We start from the raw sequence: 12631 nt of genomic DNA, 5'->3' as shown, positions 1-12631 counted from the left end.
TTCGTCCCAAGACAGATTCACACCTATTCTCACCTTGTCTGCTGTGACCTGAAGAACTCGCGTGACCATTGCGACTCTCAAGGTGCTAAAAATCACGCAAGAGTTTAAATGCGTGAGAGGCCACACTTGAGTAGCAAAGAAGCTTTGCTGATGAGATTAAATGTGCAGTTGCATGAAAGCACTAGTCTTTTTAGTGATCTACCTTTTGACCAGTTTAGAACCTGACAAGCGAGTAATCACAATGCCCACCTTGTTAATTGTCCTGAAAATCTGTATAAGCCGGACAATGAATCAGTGATGTTGTAGTCTTTCACAGCGATGGTGGTATAGTGGCGAGCATAGCTTCCTTCCAAGCAGTTGACCCGGGTTCGATTCCCGGCCATCGCAGTTGCCACTCGCAGTGCTGTTCGAGCATGTGGGCTGCGTACTGTTTTACACTAAAAACGTTCTCCGCTCTTTCTGCAAATGCTTACAATGTCAGGCCAGGTGCATTCTTCATCGGCCTCGCTGCTACCGTTTGCTGTGGAAAGACACTGTTCACACAGGCTTTGAGTTCTCATCACTTCATACCTCTACCTTCTTACATGAAACTGTGATTGGACACGCTACTTCTTCATAAAGACACCCAGTCCCACTTTAAATATTGTGCTCAATGTTTGGAATGAAGATAACATTTTACTAACCATGTACTGATCAGCTCTTTGCGGTGGCAAAATCATCAGCTGTGTGTGTTACTGTTCATGCAAACAAGCAAGCTAATGTCAGCCAGCTAGCTTCAACCGCAGCTGTGCTGCACCAATCTCACGGAACTGCAAAACCACAAGCTTTCGCACCAAAGTCATGCAGCTACCGCATTTACAATCCAGCGTGGCCGTTGTTGTGCACATCCTACTTGAAAGATGTGTGGCGTAGGACTTGGAAGACGTATGTCTTTCAAGTATGTAGTTCCACAGCCCAATGTGGTTGTTGTGGCCGAGCGGTCAAGGCGATGGACTAGAAATCCATTGGGGTCTCCCCGCACAGGTTCGAATCCTGTCGACAACGGTCAGCTTTTTTGCGCCAGTCCTGACGTTGATTTGAGAAGAAGGCATGGAGATCACCTGAGAAGGTGCCAGGAGAAAGAGCCAGGCCTTTGCTTGTGAAAATAGAGCACGCAGAAGCAATGGACCCAGCTATGTCCTGACAAAATTAGGCACATATTCAGTAAACATGGCATCCTTCAATTGCTCTCTTAGCCACCCCACACGTGCCCCCGTGTAGTCGTCCAGGATCCAGTCTGAGTACCGCCAATGACTCATGCGTCTGACAAATGCTCATTGCTTTGCAAGAGGACTGGGATTGGAGGCACAGCGGATTTCACCGGGAATGGGACAACAGCAGAAATAGCTTCAAACATTACTGCATGAAAAGCACAAGGAGTGGACACATTTCATTGTTTGGAACACTGCTTTTCACTACAGCTCTTTGCATGTAAAAACTTTGCTCTTCTCCACAGCTGGCTGACAGACACGCAAAAGCGCAAGCAAGAGTGGCCACAGACCCACTATGCCGGCCTTTGTACACTCTCTCCATCTAATGATAGAGAGGAAGGATACATTCACTACTTCTAGCCTCCACTATTCAAATTCAGTATTTTCACAGTGTCCTAAAAGCTTCCTGAAAAGCCTTTACACTGTTTTCCAAAACGCTGCATCCAGAGCACAGTCAGGGACTGGAAGGACAGAGTAGATTTCCCCCATATGGACTTCTCTCTTCATTGGCTCCCAATTAAATCCCAAATAAAAATCCAAATACTTGCCCTCACACACAAGGTCTTGAATAATCACCACCAATTTTGTATACAAGATCTCACAGTGCCATATCATCCCAACAGAGTGCTTTGCTCTCAGACTGCTGGCTTCCGAGGGGATTTTAAAGTGCAATGGAAGGCAGAGCCATCACTTTTCAGGCCCCTCTCTGTGGAACCAGCTCCCACTTTGTATTCGGGACACAGACACTTGCTCTCATTTTTGAATTAAGCGTAAAACCTTTTTGCCAAAGTCCAATAACTTGAAAGAGGAGCCAAAGACGTCCTCGTCCCAGATTCGTCCCAAGACAGATTCACACCTATTCTCACCTTGTCTGCTGTGACCTGAAGAACTCGCGTGACCATTGCGACTCTCAAGGTGCTAAAAATCACGCAAGAGTTTAAATGCGTGAGAGGCCACACTTGAGTAGCAAAGAAGCTTTGCTGATGAGATTAAATGTGCAGTTGCATGAAAGCACTAGTCTTTTTAGTGATCTACCTTTTGACCAGTTTAGAACCTGACAAGTGAGTAATCACAATGCCCACCTTGTTAATTGTCCTGAAAATGTGTATAAGCCGGACAATGAATCAGTGATGTTGTAGTCTTTCACAGCGATGGTGGTATAGTGGCGAGCATAGCTTCCTTCCAAGCAGTTGACCCGGGTTCTATTCCCGGCCATCGCAGTTGCCACTCGCAGTGCTGTTCGAGAATGTGGGCTGCGTACTATTTTACACTAAAAACGTTCTCCGCTCTTTCTGCAAATGCTTACAATGTCAGGCCAGGTGCATTCTTCATCGGCCTCGCTGCTACCGTTTGCTGTGGAAAGACACTGTTCACACAGGCTTTGAGTTCTCATCACTTCATACCTATACCTTCTTACATGAAACTGTGATTGGACACGCTACTTCTTCATAAAGACACCCAGTCCCACTTTAAATATTGTGCTCAATGTTTGGAATGAAGATAACATTTTACTAACCATGTACTGATCAGCTCTTTGCGGTGGCAAAATCGTCAGCTGTGTGTGTTACTGTTCATGCAAACAAGCAAGCTAATGTCAGCCAGCTAGCTTCAACCGCAGCTGTGCTGCACCAATCTCACGGAACTGCAAAACCACAAGCTTTCGCACCAAAGTCATGCAGCTACCGCATTTACAATCCAGTGTGGCCGTTGTTGTGCACATCCTACTTGAAAGATGTGTGGCGTAGGTCTTGGAAGACGTATGTCTTTCAAGTATGTAATTCCACAGCCCAATGTGGTTGTTGTGGCCGAGCGGTCAAGGCGATGGACTAGAAATCCATTGGGGTCTCCCCGCACAGGTTCGAATCCTGTCGACAACGGTCAGCTGTTTTGCGCCAGTCCAGACGTTGATTTGAGAAGAAGGCATGGAGATCACCTGAGAAGGTGCCAGGAGAAAGAGCCAGGCCTTTGCTTGTGAAAATAGAGCACGCAGAAGCAATGGACCCAGCTATGTCCTGACAAAATTAGGCACATATTCAGTAAACATGGCATCCTTCAATTGCTCTCTTAGCCACCCCACACGTGCCCCCGTGTAGTCGTCCAGGATCCAGTCTGAGTACCGCCAATGACTCATGCGTCTGACAAATGCTCATTGCTTTGCAAGAGGACTGGGATCGGGATTGGAGGCACAGCGGATTTCACCGGGAATGGGACAACAGCAGAAATAGCTTCAAACATTACTGCATGAAAAGCACAAGGAGTGGACACATTTCATTGTTTGGAACACTGCTTTTCACTACAACTCTTTGCATGTAAAAACTTTGCTCTTCTCCACAGCTGGCTGACAGACACGCAAAAGCGCAAGCAAGAGTGGCCACAGACCCACTATGCCGGCCTTTGTACACTCTCTCCATCTAATGATAGAGAGGAAGGATACATTCACTACTTCTAGCCTCCACTATTCAAATTCAGTATTTTCACAGTGTCCTAAAAGCTTCCTGAAAAGCCTTTACACTGTTTTCCAAAACGCTGCATCCAGAGCACAGTCAGGGACTGGAAGGACAGAGTAGATTCCCCCCATATGGACTTCTCTCTTCATTGGCTCCCAATTAAATCCCAAATAAAAATCCAAATACTTGCCCTCACACACAAGGTCTTGAATAATCACCACCAATTTTGTCTACAAGATCTCACAGTGCCATATCATCCCAACAGAGTTCTTTGCTCTCAGACTGCTGGCTTCCGAGGGGATTTTAAAGTGCAATGGAAGGCAGAGCCATCACTTTTCAGGCCCCTCTCTGTGGAACCAGCTCCCACTTTGTATTTGGGACACAGACACTTGCTCTCATTTTTGAATTAAGCGTAAAACCTTTTTGCCAAAGTCCAATAACTTGAAAGAGGAGCCAAAGACGTCCTCGTCCCAGATTCGTCCCAAGACAGATTCACACCTATTCTCACCTTGTCTGCTGTGACCTGAAGAACTCGCGTGACCATTGCGACTCTCAAGGTGCTAAAAATCACGCAAGAGTTTAAATGCGTGAGAGGCCACACTTGAGTAGCAAAGAAGCTTTGCTGATGAGATTAAATGTGCAGTTGCATGAAAGCACTAGTCTTTTTAGTGATCTACCTTTTGACCAGTTTAGAACCTGACAAGCGAGTAATCACAATGCCCACCTTGTTAATTGTCCTGAAAATCTGTATAAGCCGGACAATGAATCAGTGATGCTGTAGTCTTTCACAGCGATGGTGGTATAGTGGCGAGCATAGCTGCCTTCCAAGCAGTTGACCCGGGTTCGATTCCCGGCCATCGCAGTTGCCACGCGCAGTGCTGTTCGAGCATGTGGGCTGCCTACTATTTTACACTAAAAACGTTCTCCGCTCTTTCTGCAAATGCTTACAATGTCAGGCCAGGTGCATTCTTCATCGGCCTCGCTGCTACCGTTTGCTGTGGAAAGACACTGTTCACACAGGCTTTGAGTTCTCATCACTTCATACCTCTACCTTCTTACATGAAACTGTGATTGGACACGCTACTTCTTCATAAAGACACCCAGTCCCACTTTAAATATTGTGCTCAATGTTTGGAATGAAGATAACATTTTACTAACCATGTACTGATCAGCTCTTTGCGGTGGCAAAATCATCAGCTGTGTGTGTTACTGTTCATGCAAACAAGCAAGCTAATGTCAGCCAGCTAGCTTCAACCGCAGCTGTGCTGCACCAATCTCACGGAACTGCAAAACCACAAGCTTTCGCACCAAAGTCATGCAGCTACCGCATTTACAATCCAGAGTGGCCGTTGTTGTGCACATCCTACTTGAAAGATGTGTGGCGTAGGACTTGGAAGACGTATGTCTTTCAAGTATGTAGTTCCACAGCCCAATGTGGTTGTTGTGGCCGAGCGGTCAAGGCGATGGGCTAGAAATCCATTGGGGTCTCCCCGCACAGGTTCGAATCCTGTCGACAACGGTCAGCTGTTTTGCGCCAGTCCAGACGTTGATTTGAGAAGAAGGCATGGAGATCACCTGAGAAGGTGCCAGGAGAAAGAGCCAGGCCTTTGCTTGTGAAAATAGAGCACGCAGAAGCAATGGACCCAGCTATGTCCTGACAAAATTAGGCACATATTCAGTAAACATGGCATCCTTCAATTGCTCTCTTAGCCACCCCACACGTGCCCCCGTGTAGTCGTCCAGGATCCAGTCTGAGTACCGCCAATGACTCATGCGTCTGACAAATGCTCATTGCTTTGCAAGAGGACTGGGATCGGGATTGGAGGCACAGCGGATTTCACCGGGAATGGGACAACAGCAGAAATAGCTTCAAACATTACTGCATGAAAAGCACAAGGAGTGGACACACTTCATTGTTTCGAACACTGCTTTTCACTACAGCTCTTTGCATGTAAAAACTTTGCTCTTCTCCACAGCTGGCTGACAGAGACGCAAAAGCGCAAGCAAGAGTGGCCACAGACCCACTATGCCGGCCTTTGTACACTCTCTCCATCTAATGATAGAGAGGAAGGATACATTCACTACTTCTAGCCTCCACTATTCAAATTCAGTATTTTCACAGTGTCCTAAAAGCTTCCTGAAAAGCCTTTACACTGTTTTCCAAAACGCTGCATCCAGAGCACAGTCAGGGACTGGAAGGACAGAGTAGATTTCCCCCATATGGACTTCTCTCTTCATTGGCTCCCAATTAAATCCCAAATAAAAATCCAAATACTTGCCCTCACACACAAGGTCTTGAATAATCACCACCAATTTTGTATACAAGATCTCACAGTGCCATATCATCCCAACAGAGTGCTTTGCTCTCAGACTGCTGGCTTCCGAGGGGATTTTAAAGTGCAATGGAAGGCAGAGCCATCACTTTTCAGGCCCCTCTCTGTGGAACCAGCTCCCACTTTGTATTCGGGACACAGACACTTGCTCTCATTTTTGAATTAAGCGTAAAACCTTTTTGCCAAAGTCCAATAACTTGAAAGAGGAGCCAAAGACGTCCTCGTCCCAGATTCGTCCCAAGACAGATTCACACCTATTCTCACCTTGTCTGCTGTGACCTGAAGAACTCGCGTGACCATTGCGACTCTCAAGGTGCTAAAAATCACGCAAGAGTTTAAATGCGTGAGAGGCCACACTTGAGTAGCAAAGAAGCTTTGCTGATGAGATTAAATGTGCAGTTGCATGAAAGCACTAGTCTTTTTAGTGATCTACCTTTTGACCAGTTTAGAACCTGACAAGCGAGTAATCACAATGCCCACCTTGTTAATTGTCCTGAAAATCTGTATAAGCCGGACAATGAATCAGTGATGTTGCAGTCTTTCACAGCGATGGTGGTATAGTGGCGAGCATAGCTACCTTCCAAGCAGTTGACCCGGGTTCGATTCCCGGCCATCGCAGTTGCCACTCGCAGTGCTGTTCGAGCATGTGGGCTGCGTACTATTTTACACTAAAAACGTTCTCCGCTCTTTCTGCAAATGCTTACAATGTCAGGCCAGGTGCATTCTTCATCGGCCTCGCTGCTACCGTTTGCTGTGGAAAGACACTGTTCACACAGGCTTTCAGTTCTCATCACTTCATACCTCTACCTTCTTACATGAAACTGTGATTGGACACGCTACTTCTTCATAAAGACACCCAGTCCCACTTTAAATATTGTGCTCAATGTTTGGAATGAAGATAACATTTTACTAACCATGTACTGATCAGCTCTTTGCGGTGGCAAAATCATCAGCTGTGTGTGTTACTGTTCATGCAAACAAGCAAGCTAATGTCAGCCAGCTAGCTTCAACCGCAGCTGTGCTGCACCAATCTCACGGAACTGCAAAACCACAAGCTTTCGCACCAAAGTCATGCAGCTACCGCATTTACAATCCAGCGTGGCCGTTGTTGTGCACATCCTACTTGAAAGATGTGTGGAGTAGGACTTTGTAGGACGTATGTCTTTCAAGTATGTAGTTCCACAGCCCAATGTGGTTGTTGTGGCCGAGCGGTCAAGGCGATGGACTAGAAATCCATTGGGGTCTCCCCGCACAGGTTCGAATCCTGTTGACAACGGTCAGCTTTTTTGCGGCAGTCCTGACGTTGATTTGAGAAGAAGGCATGGAGATCACCTGAGAAGGTGCCAGGAGAAAGAGCCAGGCCTTTGCTTGTGAAAATAGAGCACGCAGAAGCAATGGACCCAGCTATGTCCTGACAAAATTAGGCACATATTCAGTAAACATGGCATCCTTCAATTGGTCTCTTAGCCACCCCACACGTTCCCCCGTGTAGTCGTCCAGGATCCAGTCTGAGTACCGCCAATGACTCATGCGTCTGACAAATGCTGATTGCTTTGCAAGAGGACTGGGATCGGGATTGGAGGCACAGCGGATTTCACCGGGAATGGGACAACAGCAGAAATAGCTTCAAACATTACTGCATGAAAAGCACAAGGAGTGGACACATTTCATTGTTTGGAACACTGCTTTTCACTACAGCTCTTTGCATGTAAAAACTTTGCTCTTCTCCACAGCTGGCTGACAGACACGCAAAAGCGCAAGCAAGAGTGGCCACAGACCCACTATGCCGGCCTTTGTACACTCTCTCCATCTAATGATAGAGAGGAAGGATACATTCACTACTTCTAGCCTCCACTATTCAAATTCAGTATTTTCACAGTGTCCTAAAAGCTTCCTGAAAAGCCTTTACACTGTTTTCCAAAACGCTGCATCCAGAGCACAGTCAGGGACTGGAAGGACAGAGTAGATTCCCCCCATATGGACTTCTCTCTTCATTGGCTCCCAATTAAATCCCAAATAAAAATCCAAATACTTGCCCTCACACACAAGGTCTTGAATAATCACCACCAATTTTGTCTACAAGATCTCACAGTGCCATATCATCCCAACAGAGTGCTTTGCTCTCAGACTGCTGGCTTCCGAGGGGATTTTAAAGTGCAATGGAAGGCAGAGCCATCACTTTTCAGGCCCCTCTCTGTGGAACCAGCTCCCACTTTGTATTTGGGACACAGACACTTGCTCTCATTTTTGAATTAAGCGTAAAACCTTTTTGCCAAAGTCCAATAACTTGAAAGAGGAGCCAAAGACGTCCTCGTCCCAGATTCGTCCCAAGACAGATTCACACCTATTCTCACCTTGTCTGCTGTGACCTGAAGAACTCGCGTGACCATTGCGACTCTCAAGGTGCTAAAAATCACGCAAGAGTTTAAATGCGTGAGAGGCCACACTTGAGTAGCAAAGAAGCTTTGCTGATGAGATTAAATGTGCAGTTGCATGAAAGCACTAGTCTTTTTAGTGATCTACCTTTTGACCAGTTTAGAACCTGACAAGCGAGTAATCACAATGCTCACCTTGTTAATTGTCCTGAAAATCTGTATAAGCCGGACAATGAATCAGTGATGTTGTAGTCTTTCACAGCGATGGTGGTGTAGTGGCGAGCATAGCTGCCTTCCAAGCAGTTGACCCGGGTTCGATTCCCGGCCATCGCAGTTGCCACTCGCAGTGCTGTTCGAGCATGTGGGCTGCGTACTATTTTACACTAAAAACGTTCTCCGCTCTTTTTGCAAATGCTTACAATGTCAGGCCAGGTGCATTCTTCATCGGCCTCGCTGCTACCGTTTGCTGTGGAAAGACACTGTTCACACAGGCTTTGAGTTCTCATCACTTCATACCTCTACCTTCTTACATGAAACTGTGATTGGACACGCTACTTCTTCATAAAGACACCCAGTCCCACTTTAAATATTGTGCTCAATGTTTGGAATGAAGATAACATTTTACTAACCATGTACTGATCAGCTCTTTGCGGTGGCAAAATCATCAGCTGTGTGTGTTACTGTTCATGCAAACAAGCAAGCTAATGTCAGCCAGCTAGCTTCAACCGCAGCTGTGCTGCACCAATCTCACGGAACTGCAAAACCACAAGCTTTCGCACCAAAGTCATGCAGCTACCGCATTTACAATCCAGAGTGGCCGTTGTTGTGCACATCCTACTTGAAAGATGTGTGGCGTAGGACTTGGAAGACGTATGTCTTTCAAGTATGTAGTTCCACAGCCCAATGTGGTTGTTGTGGCCGAGCGGTCAAGGCGATGGGCTAGAAATCCATTGGGGTCTCCCCGCACAGGTTCGAATCCTGTCGACAACGGTCAGCTGTTTTGCGCCAGTCCAGACGTTGATTTGAGAAGAAGGCATGGAGATCACCTGAGAAGGTGCCAGGAGAAAGAGCCAGGCCTTTGCTTGTGAAAATAGAGCACGCAGAAGCAATGGACCCAGCTATGTCCTGACAAAATTAGGCACATATTCAGTAAACATGGCATCCTTCAATTGGTCTCTTAGCCACCCCACACGTGCCCCCGTGTAGTCGTCCAGGATCCAGTCTGAGTACCGCCAATGACTCATGCATCTGACAAATGCTCATTGCTTTGCAAGAGGACTGGGATCGGGATTGGAGGCACAGCGCATTTCACCGGGAATGGGACAACAGCAGAAATAGCTTCAAACATTACTGCATGAAAAGCACAAGGAGTGGACACATTTCATTGTTTGGAACACTGCTTTTCACTACAGCTCTTTGCATGTAAAAACTTTGCTCTTCTCCACAGCTGGCTGACAGACACGCAAAAGCGCAAGCAAGAGTGGCCACAGACCCACTATGCCGGCCTTTGTACACTCTCTCCATCTAATGATAGAGAGGAAGGATACATTCACTACTTCTAGCCTCCACTATTCAAATTCAGTATTTTCACAGTGTCCTAAAAGCTTCCTGAAAAGCCTTTACACTGTTTTCCAAAACGCTGCATCCAGAGCACAGTCAGGGACTGGAAGGACAGAGTAGATTTCCCCCATATGGACTTCTCTCTTCATTGGCTCCCAATTAAATCCCAAATAAAAATCCAAATACTTGCCCTCACACACAAGGTCTTGAATAATCACCACCAATTTTGTATACAAGATCTCACAGTGCCATATCATCCCAACAGAGTGCTTTGCTCTCAGACTGCTGGCTTCCGAGGGGATTTTAAAGTGCAATGGAAGGCAGAGCCATCACTTTTCAGGCCCCTCTCTGTGGAACCAGCTCCCACTTTGTATTCGGGACACAGACACTTGCTCTCATTTTTGAATTAAGCGTAAAACCTTTTTGCCAAAGTCCAATAACTTGAAAGAGGAGCCAAAGACGTCCTCGTCCCAGATTCGTCCCAAGACAGATTCACACCTATTCTCACCTTGTCTGCTGTGACCTGAAGAACTCGCGTGACCATTGCGACTCTCAAGGTGCTAAAAATCACGCAAGAGTTTAAATGCGTGAGAGGCCACACTTGAGTAGCAAAGAAGCTTTGCTGATGAGATTAAATGTGCAGTTGCATGAAAGCACTAGTCTTTTTAGTGATCTACCTTTTGACCAGTTTAGAACCTGACAAGCGAGTAATCACAATGCCCACCTTGTTAATTGTCCTGAAAATCTGTATAAGCCGGACAATGAATCAGTGATGTTGTAGTCTTTCACAGCGATGGTGGTATAGTGGCGAGCATAGCTACCTTCCAAGCAGTTGACCCGTGTTCGATTCCCGGCCATCGCAGTTGCCACTCGCAGTGCTGTTCGAGCATGTGGGCTGCGTACTATTTTACACTAAAAACGTTCTCCGCTCTTTCTGCAAATGCTTACAATGTCAGGCCAGGTGCATTCTTCATCGGCCTCGCTGCTACCGTTTGCTGTGGAAAGACACTGTTCACACAGGCTTTGAGTTCTCATCACTTCATACCTCTACCTTCTTACATGAAACTGTGATTGGACACGCTACTTCTTCATAAAGACACCCAGTCCCACTTTAAATATTGTGCTCAATGTTTGGAATGAAGATAACATTTTACTAACCATGTACTGATCAGCTCTTTGCGGTGGCAAAATCATCAGCTGTGTGTGTTACTGTTCATGCAAACAAGCAAGCTAATGTCAGCCAGCTAGCTTCAACCGCAGCTGTGCTGCACCAATCTCACGGAACTGCAAAACCACAAGCTTTCGTACCAAAGTCATGCAGCTACCGCATTTACAATCCAGCGTGGCCGTTGTTGTGCACATCCTACTTGAAAGATGTGTGGAGTAGGACTTTGTAGGACGTATGTCTTTCAAGTATGTAGTTCCACAGCCCAATGTGGTTGTTGTGGCCGAGCGGTCAAGGCGATGGACTAGAAATCCATTGGGGTCTCCCCGCACAGGTTCGAATCCTGTTGACAACGGTGAGCTTTTTTGCGGCAGTCCTGACGTTGATTTGAGAAGAAGGCATGGAGATCACCTGAGAAGGTGCCAGGAGAAAGAGCCAGGCCTTTGCTTGTGAAAATAGAGCACGCAGAAGCAATGGACCCAGCTATGTCCTGACAAAATTAGGCACATATTCAGTAAACATGGCATCCTTCAATTGGTCTCTTAGCCACCCCACACGTGCCCCCGTGTAGTCGTCCAGGATCCAGTCGGAGTACCGCCAATGACTCATGCATCTGACAAATGCTCATTGCTTTGCAAGAGGACTGGGATCGGGATTGGAGGCACAGCGCATTTCACCGGGAATGGGACAACAGCAGAAATAGCTTCAAACATTACTGCATGAAAAGCACAAGGAGTGGACACATTTCATTGTTTGGAACACTGCTTTTCACTACAGCTCTTTGCATGTAAAAACTTTGCTCTTCTCCACAGCTGGCTGACAGACACGCAAAAGCGCAAGCAAGAGTGGCCACAGACCCACTATGCCGGCCTTTGTACACTCTCTCCATCTAATGATAGAGAGGAAGGATACATTCACTACTTCTAGCCTCCACTATTCAAATTCAGTATTTTCACAGTGTCCTAAAAGCTTCCTGAAAAGCCTTTACACTGTTTTCCAAAACGCTGCATCCAGAGCACAGTCAGGGACTGGAAGGACAGAGTAGATTTCCCCCATATGGACTTCTCTCTTCATTGGCTCCCAATTAAATCCCAAATAAAAATCCAAATACTTGCCCTCACACACAAGGTCTTGAATAATCACCACCAATTTTGTCTACAAGATCTCACAGTGCCATATCATCCCAACAGAGTGCTTTGCTCTCAGACTGCTGGCTTCCGAGGGGATTTTAAAGTGTAATGGAAGGCAGAGCCATCACTTTTCAGGCCCCTCTCTGTGGAACCAGCTCCCACTTTGTATTTGGGACACAGACACTTGCTCTCATTTTTGAATTAAGCGTAAAACCTTTTTGCCAAAGTCCAATAACTTGAAAGAGGAGCCAAAGACGTCCTCGTCCCAGATTCGTCCCAAGACAGATTCACACCTATTCTCACCTTGTCTGCTGTGACCTGAAGAACTCGCGTGACCATTGCGACTCTCAAGGTGCTAAAAATCACGCAAG

The 12631-nt window shown here is 46.5% G+C and overlaps 10 non-coding genes across 10 annotated transcripts; all 10 read left to right on the top strand.

The window, feature by feature from the left end:
* Nucleotides 1-315: 315 nt before the first annotated feature.
* Nucleotides 316-387, top strand: trnag-ucc (transfer RNA glycine (anticodon UCC)). Its single transcript has one exon. It is a non-coding gene; the product is annotated as a tRNA-Gly (tRNA).
* A 575-nt stretch (nt 388-962) lies between these two features.
* trnas-aga (transfer RNA serine (anticodon AGA)) lies at nt 963-1044 on the top strand. The gene has a single exon. It is a non-coding gene; the product is annotated as a tRNA-Ser (tRNA).
* Nucleotides 1045-3045: 2001 nt separating this feature from the next.
* trnas-aga (transfer RNA serine (anticodon AGA)) lies at nt 3046-3127 on the top strand. Its single transcript has one exon. It is a non-coding gene; the product is annotated as a tRNA-Ser (tRNA).
* A 1360-nt stretch (nt 3128-4487) lies between these two features.
* Nucleotides 4488-4559, top strand: trnag-ucc (transfer RNA glycine (anticodon UCC)). Its single transcript has one exon. It is a non-coding gene; the product is annotated as a tRNA-Gly (tRNA).
* Nucleotides 4560-5134: 575 nt separating this feature from the next.
* On the top strand, nt 5135-5216 carry trnas-aga (transfer RNA serine (anticodon AGA)). Its single transcript has one exon. It is a non-coding gene; the product is annotated as a tRNA-Ser (tRNA).
* Nucleotides 5217-6576: 1360 nt separating this feature from the next.
* On the top strand, nt 6577-6648 carry trnag-ucc (transfer RNA glycine (anticodon UCC)). The gene has a single exon. It is a non-coding gene; the product is annotated as a tRNA-Gly (tRNA).
* Nucleotides 6649-7224: 576 nt separating this feature from the next.
* On the top strand, nt 7225-7306 carry trnas-aga (transfer RNA serine (anticodon AGA)). The gene has a single exon. It is a non-coding gene; the product is annotated as a tRNA-Ser (tRNA).
* Nucleotides 7307-8666: 1360 nt separating this feature from the next.
* Nucleotides 8667-8738, top strand: trnag-ucc (transfer RNA glycine (anticodon UCC)). Its single transcript has one exon. It is a non-coding gene; the product is annotated as a tRNA-Gly (tRNA).
* Nucleotides 8739-9313: 575 nt separating this feature from the next.
* trnas-aga (transfer RNA serine (anticodon AGA)) lies at nt 9314-9395 on the top strand. Its single transcript has one exon. It is a non-coding gene; the product is annotated as a tRNA-Ser (tRNA).
* Nucleotides 9396-11403: 2008 nt separating this feature from the next.
* trnas-aga (transfer RNA serine (anticodon AGA)) lies at nt 11404-11485 on the top strand. The gene has a single exon. It is a non-coding gene; the product is annotated as a tRNA-Ser (tRNA).
* Nucleotides 11486-12631: the final 1146 nt, after the last annotated feature.

Source organism: Maylandia zebra, linkage group LG9 (assembly GCF_041146795.1).
Source record: "Maylandia zebra isolate NMK-2024a linkage group LG9, Mzebra_GT3a, whole genome shotgun sequence".
In the NCBI taxonomy this organism is placed as follows: Eukaryota; Metazoa; Chordata; class Actinopteri; order Cichliformes; family Cichlidae; genus Maylandia; species Maylandia zebra.
This window is presented reverse-complemented; position numbering and strand designations above follow the sequence as displayed.